The sequence below is a fragment of the Oncorhynchus kisutch genome, unplaced genomic scaffold, assembly GCF_002021735.2.
Source record: "Oncorhynchus kisutch isolate 150728-3 unplaced genomic scaffold, Okis_V2 scaffold3155, whole genome shotgun sequence".
NCBI lineage: Eukaryota > Metazoa > Chordata > Actinopteri > Salmoniformes > Salmonidae > Oncorhynchus > Oncorhynchus kisutch.
The window spans coordinates 112204-137287 of NW_022265100.1; positions in this window are offsets into that span (position 1 = coordinate 112204).

A 25084-nucleotide genomic window follows, 5' to 3' on the forward strand; every position below is an offset into this window, starting at 1 on the left:
TCAGAACTACAGTAGGAACCTCATATTAACAGTCAGAGCTACAGTAGGAACCTCATATTAACAGTCAGAGCTACAGTAGGACCCTCATATTAACAGAGCTACAGTAGGACCCTCATATTAACAGTCAGAGCTACAGTAGGACCCTCATATCAACATAGCTACAGGAGGACCGTCATATTAACAGTCATATTGGTTTTATTCTCATCCATGCTAGTCAAAGAGTTTCCCAAGTGGAGCTGTTCCTGCTGTGATCTTTGTGGCATATGATTGCAGGTGATTGAGATTTCTGCCTGCAGTGACATTATGCTGAAAATATCTTGATATTGATTCACGAGGGAAAAAAGGACATGAAATGTTCAACCTTTCTTCAACAACAACTATATATATATATATATATAGTCTAGCTTTGTACAAGGCTTCAGTGATCGTTGTGTTGAATAGCTGATGCTTTCACAAATGGCCGCACCACTGCAAATCAATCTCCAACTGGGGACCAATAGATACGTTGACATCTGGAATTGTTTTAAGATGGTCGTGCTATGGATCATTTAGCTATTTGATTTACAATTTTAGGACCCCTGTAGGTATAATATATATATATGAAGGGGGAGAGAGGTGTGGAGGACTGCCTTTAATCGACATCCACGTCTTCAGAGCGCGGGGAATAGTGGGTCTTTATCCATCTTTGGAGGTTGTTAATACCATGTATAAACAGGGTCTTTATCTTTTGGAGGTTGTTAATACCAAACACATTCACTGAGCTCCCCCTCCCTCTCTGACCATCTCTGAGCCTGGCGTCCAACCACATTCACTGAGCTCCCCCTCCCTCTCTGACCATCTCTGAGCCTGGCGTCCAACCACATTCACTCAGCTCCCCCTCCCTCTCTGACCATCTCTGAGCCTGGCGTCCCAACCACATTCACTGAGCTCCCCCTCCCTCTCTGACCATCTCTGAGCCTGGCGTCCCAACCACATTCACTGAGCTCCCCCTCACTCTCTGACCATCTCTGAGCCTGGCGTCCCAACCACATTCACTGAGCTCCCCCTCCCTCTCTGACCATCTCTGAGCCTGGCGTCCAACCACATTCACTCAGCTCCCCCTCCCTCTCTGACCATCTCTGAGCCTGGCGTCCCAACCACATTCAGTGAGCTCCCCCTCCCACTCTGACCATCTCTGAGCCTGGCGTCCCAACCACATTTACTGAGCTCCCCCTCCCTCTCTGACCATCTCTGAGCCTGGCGTCCAACCACATTCACTGAGCTCCCCCTCCCTCTCTGACCATCTCTGAGCCTGGCGTCCAACCACATTCAGTGAGCTTCCCCTCCCACTCTGACCATCTCTGAGCCTGGCGTCCCAACCACATTCACTGAGCTCCCCCTCCCTCTCTGACCATCTCTGAAGCCTGGCATCCCAATCACATTCACTGAGCTCCCCCTCCCACTCTGACCATCTCTGAGCCTGGCGTCCCAACCACATTCACTGAGCTCCCCCTCCCTCTCTGACCATCTCTGAGCCTGGCGTCCCAACCACATTCACTGAGCTCCCCCTCCCTCTCTGACCATCTCTGAGCCTGGCGTCCCAACCACATTCACTGAGCTCCCCCTCCCTCTCTGACCATCTCTGAAGCCTGGCATCCCAACCACATTCACTGAGCTCCCCCTCCCTCTCTGACCATCTCTGAGCCTGGCGTCCCAACCACATTCACTGAGCTCCCCCTCCCTCTCTGACCATCTCTGAGCCTGGCGTCCAACCACATTCACTCAGCTCCCCCTCCCTCTCTGACCATCTCTGAGCCTGGCGTCCCAACCACAATCAGTGAGCTCCCCCTCCCACTCTGACCATCTCTGAGCCTGGCGTCCCAACCACATTTACTGAGCTCCCCCTCCCTCTCTGACCATCTCTGAGCCTGGCGTCCAACCACATTCACTGAGCTCCCCCTCCCTCTCTGACCATCTCTGAGCCTGGCGTCCAACCACATTCACTGAGCTCCCCCTCCCTCTCTGACCATCTCTGAAGCCTGGCATCCCAACCACATTCACTGAGCTCCCCCTCCCTCTCTGACCATCTTTTGTTACATCTCTAACTACAGATTAAGACATCAGCTTGGAGCCTTGGAGAGATTCTGACTTCAATATACTCTGTGTTGCTGTCATCTCCACAGGTAGCTGAACAATATACTCTGTGTTGCTGTCCTCTCCACAGGTAGCTGAACAATATACTCTGTGTTGCTGTCCTCTCCACAGGTAGCAGAACAATATACTCTGTGTTGCTGTCATCTCCACAGGTAGCAAAACAATATACTCTGTGTTGCTGTCATCTCCACAGGTAGCTGAACAATATACTCTGTGTTGCTGTCATCTCCACAGGTAGCAGAACAGGTCTATTGTCAGCTGCCAAACAGATAACTTAATCTCACGCTGGGCTCTGAGAATGACTGGGAAAAAATGATGATTTTGTTTTGTTGTATTTATACATACACACACATACTACCATTCAAAAGTTTGGGGGTCACTTAGAAATCTCCTTGTTTTTTAAAGAAAAGCACTACTAAAATCTAGTAGTGTCTAACATCTAACATCAAATTGATCAGAAATACAGTGTAGACATTGTTAATGTTTTAACTGACTCTAGTAGCTGGAAACGGCAGATTTTTTTAATGGAATATCTATGGAATATCTATGGAATATCTACATTGGTGTACAGAGGCCCATTATCTGCAACCATCACTCCTGTGTTCCAATGGCACGTTGTGTTAGCTAATCCAAGTACAGAGGCCCATTATCAGCAACCATCACTCCTGTGTTCCAATGGCACGTTGTGTTAGCTAATCCAAGTACAGAGGCCCATTATCAGCAACCATCACTCCTGTGTTCCAATGGCACGTTGTGTTAGCTAATCCAAGTACAGAGGCCCATTATCAGCAACCATCACTCCTGTGTTCCAATGGCACGTTGTGTTAGCTAATCCAAGTTTATCATTTTAAAAGGGTCATTGAATAGTACAAAACCCTTTTGCAATTATGTTAGCACAGCTGAAAACTGTTGTATGATTAAAGAAGCAATACAACTGGCCTTTGGACTAGTTGAGTATCTGGAGCATCAGCATTTGTAGGTTCGATTACAGGCTGAAAATGGCCGGAAACAAGGTCTTTCTTCTGAAACTTGTCAGTCTATTCTTGTTCTGAGAATAGAAGGCTATTCCATGGGAGAAATTGTCAAGAAGCTGAAGATCTCGTACAATGCTGTGTACTACTCCCTTCACAGAACAGTGCAAACTGTCTCTAACCAGAATAGAAAGAGTGGGAGGCACCGGTGCACAACTGAGCAAAAGGACAAGTACATTAATGTCTAGTTTGAGAAACAGACGCCTCGCAAGTCCTCAAATGGCAGTTTCATTAAATAGTACCCGCAAAACACCAGTCTCAATGTCAACAGTGAAGAGGCGACTCCGGGATGCTGGCCTTCTAGGCAGAGTTGCAAAGAAAAAGCCATATCTCAGACTGGCCAATTAAAAGAAAAGATTAAGACGAGCAAAAGAACAGACACTGGACAGAGGAACTCTGCCTAGAAGGCCAGCATTGAGTCTGTTTCTCAGACTAGACACTCTAATGTACTTGAGACTGGACGTCTGAGAATGACTGGAATTAGCTTCAAGACTGAATGTCTGAGATTGACTGGAATAAGCTCCGAGACTGGACATCTGAGAGTGGAGTGACTGGAATTAGCTCTGAGACTGAATGTCTGAGATTGACTGGAATTTGCTCCGAGACTGGACATCTGAGAGTGACTGGAATTGGCTCTGAGACTGGACTTCTGAGAGTGGAGTGACTGGAATTAGCTCTGAGACTGAATGTCTGAGATTGACTGGAATTAGCTCCGAGACTGGACATCTGAGAGTGGAGTGACTGGAATTAGCTCTGAGACTGGACGTCTGAGAGTGACTGGAATTAGCTCCGATACTGAATGTCTGAGAGTGACTGGAATTAGCTTCGAGACTGGACATCTGATAGTGGAGTGACTGGAATTAGCTCTGAGACTGGACGTAAGAGAGTGACTGTAATTGGCTCCAAGACCGGACATCTGAGAGTGACTGGAATTAGCTTCGAGACTGGACGTCTGAGAGTGGAGTGACTGGAATTAGCTCTGAGACTGGACGTCTGAGAGTGACTGGAATTAGCTCCGAGACTGAATGTCTGAGAGTGACTGGAATTAGCTTCGAGACTGGACGTCTGAGAGTGGAGTGACTGGAATTAGCTCTGAGACTGGACATCTGAGAGTGAGTGGAATTAGCTCCGAGACTGGACATCTGAGAGTGGAGTGACTGGAATTAGCTCTGAGACTGGTCATCTGATAGTGGAGTGACTGGAATTAGCTCTGAGACTGGACATCTGATAGTGGAGTGACTGGAATTAGCTCTGAGACTGGACATCTGATAGTGGAGTGACTGGAATTAGCTCCAAGACTGGACATCTGAGAGTGACTGGAATTATTACCAACACATCTTCATCTGGGAAACACAGTAACATATGGTGAGAGTGACTGGATTTATCACCAACACATCTTCATCTGGGAAACACAGTAACATATGATGAGAGTGACTGGATTTATCACCAACACATCTTCATCTGGGAAACACAGTAACATATGATGAGAGTGACTGGATTTATCACCAACACATCTTCATCTGGGAAACACAGTAACATATGATGAGAGTGACTGGATTTATTACCAACACATCTTCATCTGGGAAACACAGTAACATATGCTGAGAGTGACTGGAACACATCTTCATCTGGGAAACACAGTAACATATGATGAGAGTGACTGGATTTATCACCAACACATCTTCATCTGGGAAACACAGTAACACATGCTGTCCTGATCATATCAATGTTTCAAATGTTTATTTTTTTTTCGTATTTTTTGGGGGTGAACACTTTTATTCCAAACAGTTTTTTTCTAATATTGATTTAGAAGGAAATGTTGGCCCCAATTCAATCCATTTCAAAGCACATCCTGTAGAATGTAAAATATCATCAGCCAGCAAAAAACAAAACACACAGAGGCATCAGGGACTTGAATGAAAACAAAACACACAGAGGCATCAGGGACTTGAATGAAAACAAAACACACAGAGGCATCAGGGACTTGAATGAAAACAAAACACACAGAGGCATCAGGGACTTGAATGAAAACAAAACACACAGAGGCATCAGGGACTTGAATGAAAACAAAACACACAGAGGCATCAGAGACTTGAATGAAAACAAAACACACAGAGGCATCAGGGACTTGAATGAAAACAAGACACACAGAGGCATCAGGGACTTGAATGAAAACAAGACACACAGAGGCATCAGGGACTTGAATGAAAACAAGACACACAGAGGCATCAGGGACTTGAATGAAAACAAAACACACAGAGGCATCAGGGACTTGAATGAAAACAAAACACACAGAGGCATCAGGGACTTGAATGAAAACAAAACACACAGAGGCATCAGGGACTTGAATGAAAACAAAACACACAGAGGCATCAGGGACTTGAATGAAAACAAAACACACAGAGGCATCAGGGACTTGAATGAAAACAAAACACACAGAGGCATCAGGGACTTGAATGAAAACAAAACACACAGAGGCATCAGGGACTTGAATGAAAACAAAACACACAGAGGCATCAGGGACTTGAATGAAAACAAAACACACAGAGGCATCAGGGACTTGAATGAAAACAAAACACACAGAGGCATCAGGGACTTGAATGAAAACAAAACACACAGAGGCATCAGGGACTTGAATGAAAACAAAACACACAGAGGCATCAGGGACTTGAATGAAAACAAAACACACAGAGGCATCAGGGACTTGAATGAAAACAAAACACACAGAGGCATCAGGGACTTGAATGAAAACAAAACACACAGAGGCATCAGGGACTTGAATGAAAACAAAACACACAGAGGCATCAGGGACTTGAATGAAAACAAGACACACAGAGGCATCAGGGACTTGAATGAAAACAAGACACACAGAGGCATCAGGGACTTGAATGAAAACAAAACACAGAGGCATCAGGGACTTGAATGAAAACAAGACACACAGAGGCATCAGGGACTTGAATGAAAACAAAACACACAGAGGCATCAGGGACTTGAATGAAAACAAAACACACAGAGGCATCAGGGACTTGAATGAAAACAAAACACACAGAGGCATCAGGGACTTGAATGAAAACAAAACACACAGAGGCATCAGGGACTTGAATGAAAACAAAACACACAGAGGCATCAGGGACTTGAATGAAAACAAGACACACAGAGGCATCAGGGACTTGAATGAAAACAAGACACACAGAGGCATCAGGGACTTGAATGAAAACAAAACACAGAGGCATCAGGGACTTGAATGAAAACAAGACACACAGAGGCATCAGGGACTTGAATGAAAACAAAACACACAGAGGCATCAGGGACTTGAATGAAAACAAAACACACAGAGGCATCAGGGACTTGAATGAAAACAAAACACACAGAGGCATCAGGGACTTGAATGAAAACAAGACACACAGAGGCATCAGGGACTTGAATGAAAACAAAACTGATATCAAGAGTGAAAAATGTATTCAACGCAAATAACGTGTATATATTTTCACGCCAACATTGGGCACTTTGATATAACAGTCTGAGTTGTCGTTCTCTAATTAGGCGAAGCTTCCTCATGCAGCAGTTTTAATGTGTCCTTCACAACCCACATTTCACATTTACAAATGCACATTTTGTACAGGACATTTGCATTTGCAACTGCTTTTGAGACTGTGACGTTAAATGCAAATCAGCAGATACAGTTTAGCTTGGTGTAATTGTAGCCACATTTCCATCAAAAAAAAGTGTTTTTACTTGCTCTTGATCATGGAGAATCAGTGTCTTGTTGATGTCAGGGATGCTGGGTCTGACAATAAAATGTCTTCTGTGGATCTGACACATTATGAATCATTCTCGCATTACAGAACACATCTATCACATTTAAAGATATTTAGGGTTTCCACATGAGAAGTGACACTACTGTCACACTAATACCAGCACACACTGAGGCCTGGTACCTACTATAACCTGTTACCAGCTATAACCTCAGTGGTACCTACTATAACCTGGTACCTACTATAACCTGTTACCAGCTATAACCTCAGTGGTACCTACTATTACCTGGTACCTACTATAACCTGGTACCTACTATAACCTGGTACCTACTATAACCTCAGTGGTACCTACTAGAACCTCAGTGGTACCTACTAGAACCTCAGTGGTACCTACTAGAACCTCAGTGGTACCTACTAGAACCTCAGTGGTACCTACTAGAACCTCAGTGGTACCTACTAGAACCTCAGTGGTACCTACTAGAACCTCAGTGGTACCTACTAGAACCTCAGTGGTACCTACTAGAACCTCAGTGGTACCTACTAGAACCTCAGTGGTACCTACTAGAACCTCAGTGGTACCTACTAGAACCTCAGTGGTACCTACTATAACCTCAGTACCACTATATCTTGAACTAGGCCTGGATGAAAGATCTATAGTCTGAATATGATATCTTGAACGAGGCCTTGATGAAGGTCTATAGTCTGAATATGATATCTTGAACAAGGCCTTGATGAAGGTCTATAGTCTGAATATGATATCTTGAACGAGGCCTTGATGAAGATCTATAGTCTGAATATGATATCTTGAACAAGGCCTTGATGAAGGTTCTATAGTCTGAGTATCTTGAATGAGGCCTTGATTGAAAGGTCTATAGTCTGAATATCTTGAACAAGGCCTTGATTGAAAGGTCTATAGTCTGAATATGATATCTTGAACAAGGCCTTGATGAAGGTTCTATAGTCTGAGTATCTTGAATGAGGCCTTGATTGAAAGGTCTATAGTCTGAGTATCTTGAACAAGGCCTTGATTGAAAGATCTATAGTCTGAGTATCTTGAACAAGGCCTTGTGAGATTTAATGACCTTGTTCAATATCCAACTCAACTACGTTTCCTCCGTCTCCATTGAGACCTGCAATCTGCAAGAAAATATTCAGGATGAGTGATATTCATGATGCACAATGCATTTCTTTGTTACATACAAATTCACTACCCACCGCAGTGGGATTTGATTCAAGGAGGCGTTGATGCTTATACAATAATACATCAAGTTGACTTAAATCCTCTTAATAATTAATACCAACCCCAAAAAAATTATACGTTAAAGGAAATATTTAGCGTTTGTCTGAAGCTGAAAAAGACATGAAATTCAAATGAGCAATACAAATACAGAATGTGACCTATGGTACTAGTAAGGTTTTGCAGCGTACACAGCTTCAACACCTTCTAGAGTACCATAACTTTATTGATCTACTGTAGCTGAACAACATCGGATGGGTTGATTAGGATTTAAACCTTCTCTCAAACAGATTTTAGAGCAGGTTTACCCCTGTAACTGAACAACATTGGATGGGTTGATTAGGATTTAAACCTTCTCTCAAACAGATTTTAGAGCAGGTTTACCCCTGTAACTGAACAACATTGGATGGGTTGATTAGGATTTAAACAGCTCTTAGATCAGGTTTACCCCTGTAACTGAACAACATTGGATGGGTTGATTAGGATTTAAACAGCTCTTAGATCAGGTTTACCCCTGTAACTGAACAACATTGGATGGGTTGATTAGGATTTAAACAGCTCTTAGATCAGGTTTACCCCTGTAACTGAACAACATTGGATGGGTTGATTAGGATTTAAACAGCTCTTAGATCAGGTTTACCCCTGTAACGGAACAACATTGGATGGGTTGATTAGGATTTAAACAGCTCTTAGATCAGGTTTACCCCATCAATGTTATGTTTCATCGGTAATGTGGACATGTATTTATTGGTATTTTTATGTCAGTCACTCATTTGAACAATTGAAAGTGCAATCTGGCGTCTGGGAATCTGTTCAATGGTCCTGTTCTTGATATGGTTACTAAAGGGGCAAACTGCAGTTCAAACCACAACATAGCGGGGGCACCTCGCCACTGTTTTGGTAAACAGCTGAGTGGTGGGGCTGGAGAAATGTAACCACTATCAAATACAATAATATTGATTACAAAACAATTCAATTGAACAAGGTATGACAATTGCTGTGGTCACACATAGGGTTATGGCTAATTCTCTCTTTCTCTCTTTCTTTCTCTCTCTCTCTCAGAGGACCTGAGCCCTAGAACCATGACTCAGGACTACCTGGCATGATGACTCCATGCTGTCCCCAGTTTCAACTGTTCTGCCTGCGGCTATGGAATCCTGACCTGTTCACCGTACGTGCTACCTGTCCCAGACCTATTATTTGACCGTGTTGGTCATTTATGAACATTCAAACAACTTGGCCATGTTATAATCTCCACCCGGCACAGCCACCGGACAACGAGATGCAGAAATTAAAGTATTTCTGTCAAGGATTGTGATGTGATGTGATTGGTCTTTAGTCAAATCCCTTAACACTTTTTTTTTTGGTGTGCAAGGACCATTCACAGTTAAGCTCACTAGTTTAGCTCAATGCTGATTGGCTGTTGTTATTTTTTAATTATCATTGCTACGTGGCCAGCAACAATGTCAAACTCTTCTTGACCAGACAACATCAGATAGATGGGCTACACATGCAGAGACAGCGTGGTGCTGTTTCGCTCACCAGGATGCTGTCTGCGGTGAGATAGATTCAGCCTCTTGCGAATTTAAGGAACATTCTGAAACACAAAGAGATGAAAGATAAATTATTTTTAAAAACATTATTTTGTGGGGGGGGGAAGCGAGGCTTCACTTGGCATCCATCTTTTCAATGTATTTTTTAGTTGCCCTTTATTTAACCAGGTGGGCCAGTTGGAACAGGTTTCTGGTTTCTGAAACTGGTTTCCATGAAAACACGCCAATGGCAGATACTGACTCCTCCAAGGGCCCCTGCTTTCTTGGAGCCGTTGCAAACTCGCAGGTCTCTGAAACGTTGGTGAAATAGTTAGCGGTGCGCTAGTAGTGTTCAGTCGATGTTCAACACTGTTACCCTTTTAACTGATACTGGTCCTGACACTCCCTGAGGAGGGACCAGTATGATGGTGAGACCCATTTCACTGGGACACAATGTACTGACCATTTCACTGGGACACAATGTACTGACCATTTCACTGGGACACAATGTACTGACCATTTCACTGGGACACAATGTACTGACCATTTCACTGGGACACAATGTACTGACCATTTCACTGGGACACAATGTACTGACCATTTCACTGGGACACAATGTACTGACCATTTCACTGGGACACAATGTACTGACCATTTCACTGGGACACAATGTACTGACCATTTCACTGGGACACAATGTACTGACCATTTCACTGGGACACAATGTACTGACCATTTCACTGGGACACAATGTACTGACCATTTCACTGGGACACAATGTACTGACCATTTCACTGGGACACAATGTACTGACCATTTCACTGGGACACAATGTACTGACCATTTCACTGGGACACAATGTACTGACCATTTCACTGGGACACAATGTACTGACCATTTCACTGGGACACAATGTGGCCCACAATGTACTGGTAATTGTGTCCCGTGCTGAATGCTCTTTAAAAATATTGGAGTAAGAAATGAGAAATGAGACATCATCAACAGATAATGGCCCACAATAAGCACCTTGACCGCCCTGGCTGGGTAACGTCTGTGTGCTTGCTTGCATACCATAGGTGCAACTGAGTAGAATGGGCAGATAATTGTGTGGTCAAAGGTTGCCATCGTCCCCAGAATAATGTTGTTGAGTGAAGCAGTTTAAAGTGTCCCTCTTCTTCGATATACTGCTTCATGGTCACATCATCATTCAACTGTGACTGGGATACTACGACAAAAACATACCAACAACATCATTACTACTACTAATACTACTGCTACTAATACTACTGCTGATACTACTACCACTACAGATACTACTTATGCTACTAATGATACTTGTAGTACTACTATTACTGATACGACTACTACTGCTACTACTACTACTACTACTACTACTACTACTACTACCAATGATAATTGTACTAATACTACTACTACTACTGATACTACAAGTTCAGATACTACTTCGACTTGTACTACGACTACTACTACTGATACTACTACTGCTGCTACCACTACTACTACTGATACTATTGCAACTACTACTGCTACTACTACTACTACTGCTGCTGCTACTACTGCTACTTTTACTACTGATACCACTGATACTGATACTACAACTACTACTACTAATGTTACTTGTACTACTTCTGCTGCAGCTGCTACTAATGATAATACTGACACTACTACTACTAATACTACTACTATTACTGATACTACTACAGCTGCTACTACTACTAGTACTACTAATAATACTACTGACACTACTACTGCTACTACTACTGATACTACTACTGATGTTGCTGCTACTACTACTGCTACTACTACAACTGCTACTACTAATGATGATACTGCTACTAATTCTGCTACTGCTACTGACGATACTGCTACTACTGATGCTTCTGCTGCTACTACTACTACTACTGCTGATGATACTGCTACTACTACTGATGATACTGCTACTACTGATGCTGATGCTACTACTATTACTACTACTACTGATGATACTACTACTACTACTACTACTACTACTACTACTAATGCTGCTGCTACTACTACTACTATTACTACTGATGATACTGCTACTACTACTACTAATGCTGCTGCTACTACTACTACTATTACTACTGATGATACTGCTACTACTAATGCTGCTGCTACTACTGCTACTACTACTACTGATACTTTTACTACTAATGCTGATGCTACTACTATTACTACTACTACTGATGATACTACTACTACTACTACTACTACTAATGCTGATGCTACTACTATTACTACTACTACTGATGATACTACTACTACTACTACTACTACTAATGCTGCTGCTACTACTGCTACTACTGATGATACTGCTACTACTAATGCTGCTACTACTACTACTACTGCTACTACTACTACTACTACTACTGATGATACTGCTACTACTAATGCTGCTACTACTACTACTACTGCTACTACTACTACTACTGCTACTACTAATGCTGCTAATACTACTACTGATGATGCTGCTACTACTACTACTACTACTACTACTACTACTACTACTACTACTACTACTACTACTACTACTACTACTACTACTACTACTACTACTACTACTGCTACTACTACTACTACTACTACTACTACTCCTGCTGATGATATTGCTACTAGTACTACTACAGCTACTAATACTACTCCTGCTGATGATATTGCTACTACTACTACAGCTACTAATACTGGTACTACTACTACTCCTGCTGATGATATTGCTACTACTACTACAGCTACTAATACTGGTACTACTACTACTCCTGCTGATGATATTGCTACTACTACTACAGCTACTAATACTGGTACTACTACTACTCCTGCTGATGATATTGCTACTACTACTACAGCTACTAATACTGGTACTACTACTACTCCTGCTGATGATATTGCTACTACTACTACAGCTACTAATACTGGTACTACTACTACTCCTGCTGATGATATTGCTACTACTACTACAGCTACTAATACTGGTACTACTACTACTCCTGCTGATGATATTGCTACTACTACTACTACTACTACTACAGCTACTAATACTGGTACTACTACTACTCCTGCTGATGATATTGCTACTACTACTACTACTACAGCTACTAATACTGGTACTACTACTACTACTACAGCTACTAATACTGGTACTACTACTACTCCTGCTGATGATATTGCTACTACTACTACTTATCTCTATTAAGTATTTATTTACATTTCCCCACACTGAAAAAAGGGAAATCTAAGTGAGTCAAATGTCTCATATTATGTGATAATTCACTTTTTAAATTTTGTTATACCATGCTAAATTATCTATAGCTATTGGCACAAACAAAAGTTAAATACAAGTCATTTATTATTTCAAGATATTTTCCAAACAAATCTTGAAGTGAATTATCACAATATAAGATGTATAGGCAAGCATAGATTTCACTTTTTGCAGTGTGTTTATGAAGGCGAATAGGAAATGTGCCCAGAATTCAAGACATTGCTGTTAATGGGTACACAGACAGCTCAGTCATTCAGTACATTAAGTCCAGAACAGCCTCTACCTTCTCTCCAACAAATGATTCAATCTGATTGAATGGTCTTATTTACCCACAAATCACTTACATCTTCCTAATAGGTATCAATCATTCTAGAATGAAGCCAGGCCATATCAATCACACTTTTGGCAATCTCAATGAAAGGTTTAAATGCGTGGCCTTGAATACGCTAATGATGAATGTGTGCATTTATTTAGAAGGTGTGGTGCCAGGACAACAACTTCTCGTCGACGTCAGCAATACAAAGTAGCTGATCGTCGACTACTGGAAAGGGAAAGCCGAGCGCAGCGACATCCACGTCTACGGCCTGTAGTGGAGCGGGTTGAGAGCTTCAAGACCCTCAGTGTCAACCTCACTAAGAAATGATCGTGGTCCACACACATCAACACAGTTGTGAAGGAACGACAACGCCTCTTCCCCCGCAGGAGGCTAAAAAGATTTGGCATGGGGCCCTCAGATCCTCAAAAAGGTTCTACAGCTGCACCATTGAGAGCATATTGACTGGCTGCATCACCACTTGGTATGGCTACTGCTTAGCATCCGACTACAAGGCACTACGGAGAGTAGTGCATACAATCCAGTACATCACAGGGACTGAGCTCTCTGCCATACAGGACCTCTATACCAGGCGGTGTCATATACCAGGCGGAAGGCCATAAAAACTGTCAAAGACTCCAGCCACCCAAGTCATAGACTGTTCTCTCTGCTAGCGCACGGCTAGCGGTACCGACAGCACCAAGTCTGGGACCAACAGGATCTTTAACAACTCCTACCCCCCTAAGCCATTAGCCTGCTGAAACAGTTAGTCCAGGTAGCTATTGGTTATTAACTTTTTAACTATCTGCATTGACCCCCCCCTCCCCCCTCCCTCCACTTGAACTAACTCTTTTGACTCATCACAAACGCTTCTGTTACCGTTTATTACCTCTCCTGTTGCCTCGTCACTTTACCCCTACCTATATATTCATACAGTTTTGTCAGAAATCTATGGCAAGATCAGAAAATGGATGTCTAGCAATGATCAACAACCCATTTGACGGAGCTTGAAGAATTTTGAAAATAATAATTGGCAAATGTTGCGCAATCTAGGTGCGGAAAGCTCTTAGAGATTTACCCAGAAGGACTCACAGCTGTAATCGCTGCCAAAGCTGCATCTACAAAGTATTGACTCAGCGGTATGAATACCTACCCGTATGTAAATGAGATATTTTACATTTCATTTTCAATCAATTTGCAAAAATGTATAAAAACTTGTTTTCACATTGCCATTATGGGGTCAGTGTGTGTCGATGGGTTAAAAAAAACATGTTTTTATCCATTTTGAATTGAAAATGTCGATTAAGTCAGGTTGTATGAATACTTTCTGAAGTCAAGTTATCGTTACTCATTTTATATTGATTACTTTTCTATATTCTTCTTTTTCTTCTCTCTGCATTGTTGGGTAGGGCCCGAAAGTAAACGGGTCACACTTTGTTTACCAAGCAACAAATAACATTGGATTGGATTGGATTGGGATTGGGATTGGGATTGGATTGGATTGTGATTGGATTGGATTGGATTGGATTGGATTGGATTGGATTGGGATTGGATTGGGATTGGATTGGATTGGGATTGGATTGGATTGTGATTGGATTGTGATTGGATTGTGATTGGATTGGATCGGATTGTGATTTATTATGAGTAACCATGTTTTGTCGATCCAGTTTGACCACATTGTATGAAAACCTGCAAACATAGTTTGGCAAAACATTTACTTTCAAATTATTGATCTTGTTGCAGGTCTTGTGTTCTCATTGATATTCGATGAGTTTGACCTTTTAAAAATGGTTGAAGAGAGACTTAATTTAGTCCGCGTTTTATCACCTAAATCAAAGTATCGATTCTCATAAGGCTGTCCATTTTCCCCTGGGCTTAGTATGCTTCAGTATGAGCATATAGAGATTGAAGTGGAAATCTAATGAAATCGTCTCTCCTCCCTCTATGAAGGTCTTGCCAGAGTGGGCTTCAAGGGTTTTGAGAGCAGCGTGGGGTAATTGTTTTCTCCTTTTAATATGATGTGGATAAACAAGAGATTTCTCCATCCTTTACTGCACTATCTGAAGAGGTCTGCATTTGTATGCTTCTGGAACGTCACTTTCAGGAGTCAGACAGATGCTGAAGATCAAATCACGAAAACGGAGCGAGGGCCATCTCTTTAAGAGAACAGTGTGAGGGATAATTCTGCCTTTCCAAGCCTACATATTGAGCTGGTAACTTTCATACATAACCCTTCAATTAAATCTCATTTTTATTTGGGAAGGATTCTATTATTTTATGAACTTGGAATGAACTTATATGACATTATGACATTTATTAGGCAGCCAATTCCCTATGTAGTGCACTACCCCATAGGGCTCTGGTCAAAGGTAGTGCACTACATAGGGAATAGGTTTCCATTTTGGATGCATCCGTACTGTACACATTAATTAGTCGGAAGTTTACATACACTTTAGCTAAATACATTTAATCTCAGTTTTTCACAATTCCTGACATTTTATCCTAGTTAAAATTCCCTGTCTTAGGTCAGTTAGGATCACCACTTTATTTCAAGAATGTGAAATGTCAGTATAATAGCAGAGATAATGATTTATTTCAGCTTTTATTTATTTCATCACATTCCCAGTGGGTCAGAAGTTTACATATGCTCAATTAGTATTTGGTAGCATTGCCATTAAATAGTTTAACTTGGGTCAAAAGTTTTGGGTAGCCTTCCATAAGCTTCCCACAATAAGTTGGGTGAATTTTGGCCCATTCCTCCTGACAGAGCTGGTGTAACTGAGTCAGGTTTGTTGGCCTCCTTGCTCGCGCACGCTTTTTCAGTTCTGCCCACAAATTTTCTATAGGATTGAGGTCAGGGCTTTGTGATGGCCACTCCAATACCTTGACTTTGTTGTCTTTAAGCCATTTTGCCACAACTTTGGAAGTATGCTTGGGGTCATTGTCCATTTGGAAGACCCATTTGCGACCAAGCTTTAACTTCCTGACTGATGTCTTGAGATGTTGCTTCAATATATCCACATAATTGTCCATCCTCATGATGGCATCTCTTTTGTGAAATGCACCAGTCCCTCCTGCAGCAAAGCACCCTCACAACATGATGCTGCCACCCCCGTGCTTCACTGTTGGGATGGTGTTCTTCGGCTTGCAAGCCTCCCCCTTTTTCCTCCAAACATCGTTTTGTTTCATCAGACCAGAGGAAATTTCTCCAAAAAGTATGATCTTCGTCCCCATGTGCAGTTGAAAACCGTAGTCTAGGTTTTTTATGGCAGTTTTGGAGCAGTGGCTTCTTCCTTGCTGAGCTGCCTTTCAGGTTATGTCGATATAGGACTCGTTTTACTGTGGATACAAATACTTTTGTACCTGTTTCCTCCAGCATCTTCAGAAGGTCCTTTGCTGTTGTTCTGGGATTGATTTGCACTTTTCACACAAAGTACGTTCATCTCTAGGAGACAGAATGTGTCTCCTTCCTGAGTGGTATGAAGGCTGTGTGGTCCCATGGTGTTTATACTTGAGTACTGTTGTTTGCACAGATAAACTTGGTACCTTCAGGAGTTTGGAGTTTGGAAATTGCTTCCAAGGATGAACCAGACTTGTGGAGGTCTACAATTTGTTTTCTGAAGTATTGGCTGATTTCTTTTGATTTTCCCATGATGTCAAGCAAAGTGGCACTGAGTTTGAATGTAGGCCTTGAAATACATCCACAGGTACACCTTCAAAAGCTTCTAAAGCCATGACATAATCTTCTGAAATTTTCTATGCTGTTTGAAGGCACAGTCAACTTAGTGTCCGTAAACTTCTGACCCACTGGAATTGCGATACAGTGAATTATAAGTGAAATAATGTAAACAATTGTTGGAAAAATGACTTGTGTCATGCACAAAGTAGATGTCGTAACTGACTTGCCAAAACTGTAGTTTGTAGAGTCGTTGAAAAACGAGTTTTAATGACTCCACCCTAAGTGTATGTGAAAGTCCTCCTGGTTCTCTGATCAGTGTCAAATAATCACTATTCACCCGTGGCCCTGGGTTTAATGTGTCTGTTGACTACTGACCGGGGCCCTGGGTTTAATGTGTCTGTTGACTACTGACTGTGACCCGGGGTTTAATGTGTCTGTTGACTACTGACCGTGACCCTGGGTTTAATGTGTCTGTTGACTACTGACCGTGGCCCTGGGTTTAATGTGTCTGTTGACTATTGACCGTGGCCCTGTGTTTAATGTGTCTGTTGACTACTGACCGTGACCCTGGGTTTAATGTGTCTGTTGACTACTGACCGTGGCCCTGGGTTTAATGTGTCTGTTGACTACTGACCAGGGCCCTGGGTTTAATGTGTCTGTTGACTACTGACCTTGGACCTGGGTTTAATGTGTCTGTTGACTACCAACAGTGACCCTGGGTTTAATGTGTATGTTTGACTACTGACCGTGACCCTGGGTTTAATGTGTCTGTTTGACCACTGACCGTGGCCCTGGGTTTAATGTGTCTGTTGACTACTGACCGTGGCCCTGGGTTTATTGTGTCTGTTGACTACTGACCGTGACCCTGGGTTTAATGTGTCTGTTGACTACTGACCGTGACCCTGTGTTTAATGTGTCTGTTGACTACTGACCGTGGCCCTGGGTTTAATGTGTCTGTTGACTACTGACCAGGGCCCTGGGTTTAATGTGTCTGTTGACTACTGACCGTGACCCTGGGTTTAATGTGTATCACAGACTCTAATGTACCTCTACTGGAGTACCTGCTCACCGTACAGAGTATCACAGACTCTAATGTCCCACTACTGGAGTACCTGCTCACCGTACAGAGTATCACAGACTAATTTTTAATTTATTTTTTTATTTTACCTTTATTTAACCAGGTAGGCAAGTTGAGAACAAGTTCTCATTTACAATTGCGACCTGGCCAAGATAAAGCAAAGCAGTTCGACAGATAAAACGACACAGAGTTACACATGGAGTAAAAACAAACATACAGTCAATAATGCAGTATAAACAAGTCTATATACAATGTGAGCAAATGAGGTGAGAAGGGAGGTAAAGGCAAAAAAGGCCATGATGGCAAAGTAAATACAATATAGCAAGTAAAATACTGGAATGGTAGTTTTGCAATGGAAGAATGTGCAAAGTAGAAATAAAAATAATGGGGTGCAAAGGAGCAAAATAAATAAATAAATAAAAATTAAATACAGTTGGGAAAGAGGTAGTTGTTTGGGCTAAATTATAGGTGGGCTATGTACAGGTGCAGTAATCTGTGAGCTGCTCTGACAGTTGGTGCTTAAAGCTAGTGAGGGAGATAAGTGTTTCCAGTTTCAGAGATTTTTGTAGTTCGTTCCAGTCATTGGCAGCAGAGAACTGGAAGGAGAGGCGGCCAAAGAAAGAATTGGTTTTGGGGGTGACTAGAGAGATATACCTGCTGGAGCGTGTGCTACAGGTGGGAGATGCTATGGTGACCAGCGAGCTGAGATAAGGGGGGACTTTACCTAGCAGGGTCTTGTAGATGACATGGAGCCAGTGGGTTTGGCGACGAGTATGAAGCGAGGGCCAGCCAACGAGAGCGTACAGGTCGCAATGGTGGGTAGTATATGGGGCTTTGGTGATAAAACGGATTGCACTGTGATAGACTGCATCCAATTTGTTGAGTAGGGTATTGGAGGCTATTTTGTAAATGACATCGCCAAAGTCGAGGATTGGTAGGATGGTCAGTTTTACAAGGGTATGTTTGGCAGCATGAGTGAAGGATGCTTTGTTGCGAAATAGGAAGCCAATTCTAGATTTAACTTTGGATTGGAGATGTTTGATATGGGTCTGGAAGGAGAGTTTACAGTCTAACCAGACACCTAAGTATTTGTAGTTGTCCACGTATTCTAAGTCAGAGCCATCCAGAGTAGTGATGTTGGACAGGCGGGTAGGTGCAGGTAGCGATCGGTTGAAGAGCATGCATTTAGTTTTACTTGTATTTAAGAGCAATTGGAGGCCACGGAAGGAGAGTTGGATGGCATTGAAGCTTGCCTGGAGGGTTGTTAGCACAGTGTCCAAAGAAGGGCCGGAAGTATACAGAATGGTGTCGTCTGCGTAGAGGTGGATCAGGGACTCACCAGCAGCAAGAGCGACCTCATTGATGTATACAGAGAAGAGAGTCGGTCCAAGAATTGAACCCTGTGGCACCCCCATAGAGACTGCCAGAGGTCCGGACAGCAGACCCTCCGATTTGACACACTGAACTCTATCAGAGAAGTAGTTGGTGAACCAGGCGAGGCAATCATTTGAGAAACCAAGGCTGTCGAGTCTGCCGATGAGGATATGGTGATTGACAGAGTCGAAAGCCTTGGCCAGATCAATGAATACGGCTGCACAGTAATGTTTCTTATCGATGGCGGTTAAGATATCGTTTAGGACCTTGAGCGTGGCTGAGGTGCACCCATGACCAGCTCTGAAACCAGATTGCATAGCAGAGAAGGTATGGTGAGATTCGAAATGGTCGGTAATCTGTTTGTTGACTTGGCTTTCGAAGACCTTAGAAAGGCACGGTAGGATAGATATAGGTCTGTAGCAGTTTGGGTCAAGAGTGTCCCCCCCTTTGAAGAGGGGGATGACCGCAGCTGCTTTCCAATCTTTGGGAATCTCAGAAGACACGAAAGAGAGGTTGAACAGGCTAGTAATAGGGGTGGCAACAATTTCGGCAGATAATTTTAGAAAGAAAGGGTCCAGATTGTCTAGCCCGGCTGATTTGTAGGGGTCCAGATTTTGCAGCTCTTTCAGAACATCAGCTGAATGGATTTGGGAGAAGGAGAAATGGGGAAGGCTTGGGCGAGTTGCTGTTGGGGGTGCAGTGCTGTTGTCCGGGGTAGGAGTAGCCAGGTGGAAAGCATGGCCAGCCGTAGAAAAATGCTTATTGAAATTCTCAATTATGGTGGATTTATCAGTGGTGACAGTGTTTCCTATCTTCAGTGCAGTGGGCAGCTGGGAGGAGGTGTTCTTATTCTCCATGGACTTTACAGTGTCCCAGAACTTTTTTGAGTTAGTGTTGCAGGAAGCAAATTTCTGCTTGAAAAAGCTAGCCTTGGCTTTTCTAACTGCCTGTGTATAATGGTTTCTAGCTTCCCTGAACAGCTGCATATCACGGGGGCTGTTCGATGCTAATGCAGAACGCCATAGGATGTTTTTGTGTTGGTTAAGGGCAGTCAGGTCTGGGGAGAACCAAGGGCTATATCTGTTCCTGGTTCTAAATTTCTTGAATGGGGCATGTTTATTTAAGATGGCTAGGAAGGCATTTAAAAAAAATATCCAGGCATCCTCTACTGACGGGATGAGATCAATATCCTTCCAGGATACCCCGGCCAGGTCGATTAGAAAGGCCTGCTCGCAGAAGTGTTTCAGGGAGCGTTTTACAGTGATGAGTGGAGGTCGTTTGACCGATGACCCATTACGGATGCAGGCAATGAGGTAGTGATCGCTGAGATCTTGGTTGAAGACAGCAGAGGTGTATTTAGAGGGGAAGTTGGTTAGGATGATATCTATGAGGGTGCCCGTGTTTAAGGCTTTGGGGAGGTACCTGGTAGGTTCATTGATAATTTGTGTGAGATTGAGGGCATCAAGTTTAGATTGTAGGATGGCTGGGGTGTTAAGCATGTTCCAGTTTAGGTCGCCTAGCAGCACGAACTCTGAAGATAGATGGGGGGCAATCAGTTCACATATGGTGTCCAGAGCACAGCTGGGGGCAGAGGGTGGTCTATAGCAGGCGGCAACGGTGAGAGACTTGTTTTTAGAGAGGTGGATTTTTAAAAGTAGAAGTTCAAATTGTTTGGGTACAGACCTGGATAGTAGGACAGAACTCTGCAGGCTATCTTTGCAGTAGATTGCAACACCGCCCCCTTTGGCAGTTCTATCTAATGTCCCACTACTGGAGTACCTGCTCACCATACAGAGTATCACAGACTCTAATGTTCCACTACTGTAGTACCTGTACCTCTTTTAGAATATTGATGACCATCAGCAACTAAATACAAGGAGTTCCGCTGCCCAAAAAGGAGTACCAGCTCATATTTCAGTCCACTTGAAGCACGAAGGCCAGGAAGTTGTAGTTCTGTTATAAATGGCTCAACATACCTCTGTAATGGTTCTGAATACTGTACAGTCTGTCTCAGTAAGAGGCACACAGGCAAACAACGATGTGCTAGGAGTGCTTATTTTGTCTTGTAGTATTGATTTTGAGGAATCTCAAAGCTCTGTGCCGCGGAACAGAAGGAATGACATTACTTTATTTATTTCTCCAATTTTAACTCAAAGTCAATTTTCAGACATATATATATTTTTGTTGTTGTTGTCGTTGAAAATGACAGACATTCCTCTTAACTAAAGTGCCTCACTTTGGGGATGTGGGTAGAGATTGGTGAAAGGAAATCAAAGTCGCCTCTGACCACAGCAAGAAAATCTTTGGGTTGAACTGGATGCCAGACTGACAGATCAGATTAAAAACAAGACACGGTGACCTCCTCCTCACACAGGTTCATTCATATGCAGAACATATTGCAGTAATATGAGAGAGAGAGAGAGACTCTTTGTCTTTCTTTAATGAAACGTTCTCATTTCATTAAAACCTCACCACCACCCCTTAAAGAAAATCCCCAACAGTAAACTCCACCCCCAACCTCTCACACAGACATTCCAACAGAGACATTAATGGCATTAACCTGGTGCACACAGAAAACACATGAATCGCAGTTTCTCTCATAACACAGAAAGGACACCCCTGCCCGACTCCCGGTTCAACCCATGCCAACCAGCTGTTAGTGGCCAGGGCTCCATGTACAACCCTTCACTGGAGGTCCCCTGACCTTGGTACTGGGGGTTTGTTGACCCCCATCCATCTAAAACCATCCATACTCTCCACCCCACATACACCCTGCCACTGCTATGCCTGTTAGGCTCCTAATGTTCCTTACCTTAATGCAGAGGTTGTAGAGGGCTTTTACCTCCCACCCCCAGGCTCTGAGTGTTAAAATCTAACAAGTCCTCCAGACCCCCTTGCCAGTCCCCAGTCTCTACCGTCACCTGCAGTGGCGGAAACATTGGTGGCCCCTCCCCCTTTAGCCGCTCAAATACCCCCCTCAGACAGTGCCTCCTGGACCTCCTCCAGGAATCTCCCCAGCAGCCTAAGAGATATTATTCCTGTTTGTTGTACCAGGACTTCCGGGGTTTTCCACCCCTCCTCTCCCAGCAGTCTCAGGTCACCCAGCCTTAGTAAACCCGCTGCCATCAGTTGCCTCTGCAGGGTGGCCGACTGTACCGATCTCAAAAGGATGGCTGGGTTTTGGAAGATAGGCTCCTCCTACACCCACACCCACAGCCCAGGCTCCACACCCCCTTCTCGTGTGGGCCTTAGCAGCTGCCAGGCCCTCAGCAATGCAGAGTAAAAATCAGAGAGACCTGCTGTACTCAGCCTCATGAGGAACAGCTGCCGGTCCAACCCTAATCCACCAGCTCTCCTCAGCCTCTCCAGCCTCATGAAGAACAGCTGCCGGTCCAACCCTTATCCACCAGCTCTCCTCAGCCTCTCCAGCCTCATGAAGAACAGCTGCCGGTCCAACCCTAATCCGCCAGCTCTCCTCAGCCTCATGATGAACAGCTGCCGGTCCAACCCTAATCCACCAGCTCTACTCAGCTTCTCCAGCCTCATGATGAACAGCTGCCGGTCCAACCCTAATCCACCAGCTCTCCCCAGCCTCATGAAGAACAGCTGCCGGTCCAACCCTAATCCACCAGCTCTCCTCAGCCTCTCCAGCCTCATGAAGAACAGCTGCCAGTCCAACCCTAATCCACCAGCTCTCCTCGGCCTCTCCAGCCTCATGATGAACAGCTGCCGGTCCAACCCTAATCCACCAGCTCTACTCAGCCTCTCCAGCCTCATGATGAACAGCTGCCGGTCCAACCCTAATCCACCAGCTCTCCTCAGCATCTCCAGCTTCATGAGGAACAGCTGCCGGTCCAACCCTAATCCACCAGCTCTCCTCAGCCTCTCCAGCCTCATGAAGAACAGCTGCATGTCCAACCCTAATCCGCCAGCTCTCCTCAGCCTCATGATGAACAGCTGCCGGTCCAACCCTAATCCACCAGCTCTACTCAGCTTCTCCAGCCTCATGATGAACAGCTGCCGGTCCAACCCTAATCCACCAGCTCTCCCCAGCCTCATGAAGAACAGCTGCCGGTCCAACCCTAATCCACCAGCTCTCCTCAGCCTCTCCAGCATCATGAAGAACAGCTGCCGGTCCAACCCTAATCCACCAGCTCTCCCCAGCCTCATGAAGAACAGCTGCCGGTCCAACCCTAATCCACCAGCTCTCCTCAGCCTCTCCAGCCTCATGAAGAACAGCTGCCAGTCCAACCCTAATCCACCAGCTCTCCTCAGCCTCTCCAGCCTCATGATGAACAGCTGCCGGTCCAACCCTAATCCGCCAGCTCTACTCAGCCTCTCCAGCCTCATGATGAACAGCTGCCGGTCCAACCCTAATCCACCAGGTCTCCTCAGCCTCTCCAGCCTCATGATGAACAGCTGCCGGTCCAACCCTAATCCACCAGCTCTCCTCAGCCTCTCCAGCCTCATGAAGAACAGCTGCCGGTCCAACCCTAATCCGCCAGCTCTCCTCAGCTTCTCCAGCCTCATGATGAACAGCTGCCGGTCCAACCCTAATCCACCAGCTCTCCCCAGCCTCATGAAGAACAGCTGCCGGTCCAACCCTAATCCACCAGCTCTCCTCAGCCTCTCCAGCATCATGAAGAACAGCTGCCGGTCCAACCCTAATCCGCCAGCTCTCCTCAGCAGCGCACGTGCTGGTTCCCTCCAGCCGACATCAGTATAATACAGCAGTCTCTGCACCGCTTTAGTCGGAAAGCTGCCATCCTGCTCTCCGGTTCCACCAGGCCCTGTCCTCCTTCGTGGACGGTCATGTACAACACTGCTGCCCTCAGCCATTGATGGCCAGACCAGAAAAAGTCCACCAGCTTGCGTTGCAGGTCTGCGAGCAAATTCTCTCTGTCAAGTAATCCAGCCCTGATACCGGCATCTTTCAGGACCTGAATACTGTAGCCCCGATTCAAGAAGCGATTCTCCAATTCAGCAGATTTGACACTGTAGTCTGTTTCCTGATCGCAAATTCTGCGGACTCTTTGGAATTGGCCATATGGAATATTCTCTTTTAGCCTTTTGGAGTGGAAGCTGTCTGCCCTCAGAATGGTATTCCCTTCTGTAGGCTTCCTAAAGATTGATGTGTGCAAACAACCTTTGCGGTTAGACTGTTGTTCATGTTTTGCTGTGTTCTAGTGTACTATGGAATATGTTGCTTTCTTATTCTTGACACTTCTCCCAGTCATATTTAAGGTTAGAACTACCTTTCTAAGTGTTCTGATACTTCACTTCTCCCAGTCATATTTAAGGTTAGAACTACCTTTCTAAGTGTTCTGATACTTCACTTCTCCCAGTCATATTTAAGGTTAGAACTACCTTTCTAAGTGTTCTGATACTTCACTTCTCCCAGTCATATTTAAGGTTAGAACTACCTTTCTAAGTGTTCTGATACTTCACTTCTCCCAGTCATATTTAAGGTTAGAACTACCTTTCTAAGTGTTCTGATACTTCACTTCTCCCAGTCATATTTAAGGTTAGAACTACCTTTCTAAGTGTTCTGATACTTCACTTCTCCCAGTCATATTTAAGGTTAGAACTACCTTTCTAAGTGTTCTGATACTTCACTTCTCCCAGTCATATTTAAGGTTAGAACTACCTTTCTA